Source organism: Mus pahari, chromosome 14 (assembly GCF_900095145.1).
Source record: "Mus pahari chromosome 14, PAHARI_EIJ_v1.1, whole genome shotgun sequence".
Lineage (NCBI taxonomy): Eukaryota > Metazoa > Chordata > Mammalia > Rodentia > Muridae > Mus > Mus pahari.
Genome location: NC_034603.1, coordinates 4,770,275 through 4,776,274, shown reverse-complemented (window position 1 = coordinate 4,776,274; position 6,000 = coordinate 4,770,275).

The window sequence follows — 6,000 nt, the reverse complement described above, 5'->3', positions numbered from 1 at the left end:
ACAATAGGCCCTGGGCCCTGACCAGGGTACAGTCCCTTCCACCCGAAAATAACCACAGCAGCCCTGTCCTCAGAGGTCAATCTGTGGAAAGAAGGAAAGAAGAACTGAAAAATCAAGAAGCGTGTCTTCACTGAGCTTTGTGGTCCAGGAGAGGAAGGTGGGGAGGGACTGACAGCTCCGTAGATGACCTTGGGTGGCAGAGGAAGAAGCCACGTTTCAGCTGGAGAACTCTCTGCACGGAGGATACACAGCCTCGCTGTACAGCCGGAGGAGAGGAGGCATAAAGTTATGATGGGAAGGGTGGCCCCCGATCTATGGCTCACTGAAGGTACGTAGATGATGGCCACTTTCCAGCGAAGTCTCGGCCTGACCAGAGACTCTGAGCTGCAAGTCTCTCAGAGGCCTGTGCCTAAGAGATCTGGAGGCTCAAGGGTTAAGAGTGCTTGCTGCTCCAGTAGGGGACCCAAGTTCAGCTTTGCCCTCGGCTGTAGGCACCTACACACGTGGTATACACTGACACAAATACCCATACGTAAACATAAAAAGTACACACACACACACACACACACACACACACACACACACACACTTTTAGGTTTTGTTGTTGTTTGTTTATTTGTTTGTCTGTTTTTAAAACAGGGTTTCTCTGTGTAGCCCTGGCTGTCCTGGAACTTGCTTTGTAGGCCAGGCTGGCCTCAAACTCAGAGATCCACCTGCCTCTGCCTTCTGAGTTCTGGAATTAAAGGTGTGTGCCACTACCATCCCTCCTTAAACTTTATATATATATATATATATATATATATATATATATATATATATATATATAAAAGATGAGATTTACTGAAGGATAAAGATTTGCAAGAACAGAGTTGATCATTGCATCATTAAAATGGTCAGACAAAGGAGCTTGTGTTAGGACCTGGGTCACAGAGGAGGACTAGACGCAGGGAAGCCAGCAAGGCAGGGTTCAGATGCTTCCTGTCTACATGACTGTAAGGAACGTGAGCTGGTAGGCTGAGAGAGCGGAGGAGAGGAGAGTGAATGCTAGCTAACTCAGATGCACTGAGCCTTGCTAGTTCCCAGTAAGTAGTGGCTTCCTGCTTCCAGGAAAGCGGGAGGTGACATGTCCTCTATACCTCTCACCACTTAAGGAAAAACTTTGGGCATCACATGTAAAACAAATACGAGAAGAATCTAGAAGGTGCTGAGAACTCTCAATCTAAGAAGTGACACTGTGGCTAGTTCCCCCAGTATACCCCAGGCTGGGCACTGGAAAGAGCCGACCTGCATCCCAGTGGTGCTCTTCAAGGTGCCAACAAGTCTCTGCTCTCTAGTCCAGGAACAGGAGACAGGACAGGAAAAGAATTAACTTGAAGACAGAACCATGGAAATTACCTAATGCGAACAACAGACAGGGACTGGGTGTAGTGATGCATGCTTAGAACCCCAACACTTGGAAGGAGACGGATTGCAAGTTCAAGGACAGCCAGAGCCACATAGTAAGACTTCAAGGAAGAGAAAGAAGGAGGGAACCCCTGGTTTTGTCCTATTAAAAAAAACAATAGAGTGTAGGGACTGTATAAAGTTTCAAATAATGGCTTAAATGCACAAAAACTGCAGCTTTAGGAAGCTAAGTGAATCGCAAACAAGAGGACTAGAAAGAAATCTACACCAAGGCATATGGCCAGATTTTCAAATATTGAAAGTCAGATAAACAAAGGTCACAAGACTCCGAGGTTATATCGGATCTTTGAGGTCACAGCAGCTGACCTAAGGCGGGGAGCAGACTCTGATTGTCAGAGCGAGGTAGAGACGACTGTATAGGGAGCCACGAATCACAGCCTTGAGCAATGTGAGAACCCACGTCTCACAGAGAGCACCCAGTAACGGTTTCCAGAGCGGTGCACGCAGGGCACTTTTGACACGATGGTCACACTATATCTTTGGCTCTGTAGCACTTCTGTCCCCTCAGTCTGGAGCAGAGGCTTTTCTCAATCTGTGGGTGGCGACCACTTGGGGCTGTCAAACAACCCTCTCGCAGGAGTTGCCTAAGGCCATTGGAAAGCACAGATATTTGCTCTATGGTCTCTAACAGCGGCAATATTACAGTTATGAAGTAGCAATGGAAGTAAATTTATACTTGGGGTCGCCACAACGTGAGGAGCTGTATTAAAGGGCCATAGCTTTAGGAAGGCCGGGGGACACTGCCGAGGGACACTGCCGAGGGACACCGCTGTAGATGTATGCCCTTGGGTTTCACCTTGCTGGTCCCTGCTTCAATGTCACCTCTTTATCACATCCTCCGTCTCTTGTCCCATCTAACGTCTTCAGAACCCTCTGCTTCCTTCATAACAATTTACAGCTGCTTACCGACTTTATTTACGTGTCTTACCCCCATTAAGCTGTGAGCTCCACAAGACCAGTCTAGAAACCAGTCACATGTCACTACATCTTGTCTGGTGCACAGGAAGCAAACAGAAGCGGTCATAAAGTCACAGAGCCAAAGAAGTCAAGAGACCTAATGTGTTCAACTGTTTCTTGTTTTTGTGATAAGATACCTGAGAAAGGATTTGTTCTGGCTCCTGGGTTCAGACGGTTCAGTGCATGGGCAGTGGCTCCATTTCTTTCAGGTCTGCGCTGAGGCATAGGAAAGAAAAGGAAGGAAGGAAAGAAGGAAGGAAGGGAGGGAGGGAGGGAAGGAGGGAGGGAGGGAGGGAGGGAGAAGAAACAAATGGGGCCTGAAACAAGATATACCCTTTGAAGCCCCACTCCTACCGTGACCCATTTTCTCTAACTAAGCCCTTTTAGAACAAATTCATCAATAAATGAGCACATTGATGAATTTACCACCATCTTGCTCCACTTGCCTTCGGCAGCATCCCCAGGTCTAGACCAAGCCTTTGGGGTGGGGTGGGGGGGGTGCCTTATTTATTTACCCTTGAGACAGGGTCTACCTGTGTGACCCTGGCTGACCTGGAACTCACTATGTAGACCAGACTTCCATTGCACCAGCTCCTGCCTGCTAAATGCTTGGATCGAAGGGGTGTGCCATCACACCTGGCTGGAACACTTTATATCTAAACCATAATACCTACCCTTAAAAGAACTTCATGTCTCAGGGCTGAGCCAAGCTCTTTGTTCTAGTTTCATTACGGTTGCTATGACAAAACATCCTGACGAAAATAACTTTAAGGGGGAAAGAACTTATTTTACAGCTTTAAAGTCCAAATGACAGTCCATCACTGTGGGGAAGCCAAAGCAGGGACTTGAAACAGCTAATCAGTCAAGAGCCGAGGGAAACCGACGCGTTCCTATTTGCTAGTGCCGAGTTCACTCTCTAACCTTACCTCCTTCAAGACTCAGCCCCAGGAAATTGTACAGAACACGACAGGCACGCCTTCCTACTTCCGCTAAGATGATCAAGACCGCCCCTCAAAGACAATTCCACAGACCAACCTAATCTAGAGCACTCCTTGTAAAGGTTCCCTTCCCAGGTGGTTCTAGATTCTATGAACAATTAATGGCCCACGGTTTTATTAATCTCAGCACCTGTGAGGCAGAGGCAATAGCACAACGAGTTCTAGGACTGTCAGAGACTCTCAATGAACCAGTATGGTGGCACAGTCGCACATCACACAGCCTCCAAGATGAAGGAAACTTTCAAATAGGGTTTGTTGTTTGTTTCCTGCCTGCTCCACCCAGCCACCTAGTGGTTATCTGACTTTAAACCACGCCCCGACATCCTCTTGTTGCATGATTTGTAACATTTACGTGCTTGGCTCAACTGCACAGGCTACATTTCTAAGGATTCAGGGTCAGAACCTGCAAGGTGTACATACAGGTAAAGAGCAGCCCACTCCCAGCATCTCTAGCGGTTGGGCTAGAGTTTAATTTAAGCTTCTGGGTACCATGGCGATGGAGTGCTATAAATACCCTGGGGACTCACAGCCAGCCCGCTAGTTACTGCGCTCACGCGCCACCCCCATTTCCCACCAGGGCTCCGCTCGAGCTGCTGGGGTAGCCGTGGAAGAGAGCACGCCTGCGCTCTGTGCGCCAGTTCCCGCCCTCTGCTCTCAGGCTTGCTTTCTCCCTGCGCACCACCCACCCCCTTGAAACCGCGATTTCATCTCCGCCTCCCACAGTGCATAATTCATTTCCTCCCCGGTGAAAGACATAACAACTCCCAGGCTCCAGAGGACTCTTTGATGAGACGGTTGGAAATAGGATGGATGCAACCTGTCCTGCCAGCTCCAGGATAGCCACTGCTGTGGGAGAAACTCAGTCCAGTTAATGACAAAAAGCCGGAAGAAAATGACAAAAAGCAGGGAGCTGGGAGGCAGGCACCATCTCTCTCTCTCTCTCTCCCTCCCTCCCTCCTTCCCTTCCTCCCCCCTTTTTCTGCCCCTTCTATGCCCTAAAGCGGGTCTTGATGACAGCTCTGGTGGTGGAGGAGGTGTGTGTAACCTCAGCTTGGAATTCAGATCCCTGGGCTCTCTTGGGCTCTGCTATGGTCCTAACTTCACCTGCCCTCCCTCCCAAATGTCCAGGGCTTTCTCCCGTTACTCCGAACGGACACACAACCAAATAAAAGCAAGAGTTCAAGGATGGTCTATGATAGAAACACTACCCCATTCTTCCAATCAGACTGTGACCCTGACATTTCTCATTTCTAGATCTCTAGCTCTGTTGGGAACCCATGAGCGAGAACCCCCTGGAGAGGTGGGGATGGAGCTCAGTTGAGAGAGCGCTTTGCAGGAAGCCCTAGGAGGAGGTGGTAGTAATGAGGCGCTCAGCTAGGGCTCAGCTAGGTGTGGTGGTAAGTGCCTGTAATCCTAGCATTCAGGGGGTGGAGACAGGGGGATCAGCTCCTCCTGTTCAGGGTCTTCCTCACAAAGTGAGTTTGAAGCCAGCCTGGGCTACATGAGATCTCATCTTTAAAAAACAAAACAAGCAAAACCAAAACAAAACCTCACTGTGAGGAAGCCGACCCTTGGAACCCGGGCCCTGTTAGTAGACAGTCTCAGTTCTGTTCTAAGGAATGGAACCAGTAAGAACACTCATTGGGCGCAGCTTGTTTCGCAGCGTTGTATTAAGCACCGAGGACCCAGAGGTAAATTAGAAATGTCTTCTGCCTGGACGCTCCTGTTGCCAAAGTTTGCTCTACCTAGACTCTGTCGCTAGCTTTGAATGTTTTTGTTTTGTCTTGCTTTTCGAGACAGGGTTTCTCTGTGTGGTCCTGACTGTCCTGGAACTCACCCTGTAGACCAGGTTGGGCTTGAACTCAGAAACCCACCTGCCTCTGCCTCCCAAGTGCTGGGATTAAAGGTGTGTGCCACCATTGCCCGGCCTGGCTTTGAATGTATTTTCTCAACCTTGAAACCACCAACTCCAGGGCACGGTTATGAATCTCAAGACGTGACTGAAGAAAGGAGACATTGTTGGCTCAGTCACAGGACGTAAGAGTGTGCGGTCTCCAGGACATGTGGGTCGGAGAGCATGAGGTAGGGAGGTCCAGTCACAGAGTGGGAAAACAAATCCCAGGAGAGGTTCTCCAAGCCTCCAGCCCTTTAACGCATGCAGATGCCAGCCAGGAACGCCTTCTGAGACAGCCAGCTTTCTCTCCCTATCTTTCACTGTCTCTGTTTCTCCGTCATCCTACCTACTACTTACTTTATTGTTTTTTTATTGTGTGTCTATGTACACGAGATCACTGGTACCTTCAGGCCAGAGGTGTAAGAGATACAGGCAGTTAGGCCACTCTTAAGACGTGTGCGGAACCTGGCCTTTCTTTGTTGCTGCAGTGAACACTGGCTTTAAGATCTTGACAACCTGTGGTGTTGTCTCCCAGGAGCTGCCTAACAGAGAATGCAGATGCAGACTGGGTGTGGCTGGTAGCCTCTGCTCAGCCCCAAGTTACCCATACTCTGGACTTCATCTTGTAAGTCGGAGTCTTAAGAGGAGGGCCAGGAAGGCTGCTTGTCTCAGTTTGGATTCCTGCGG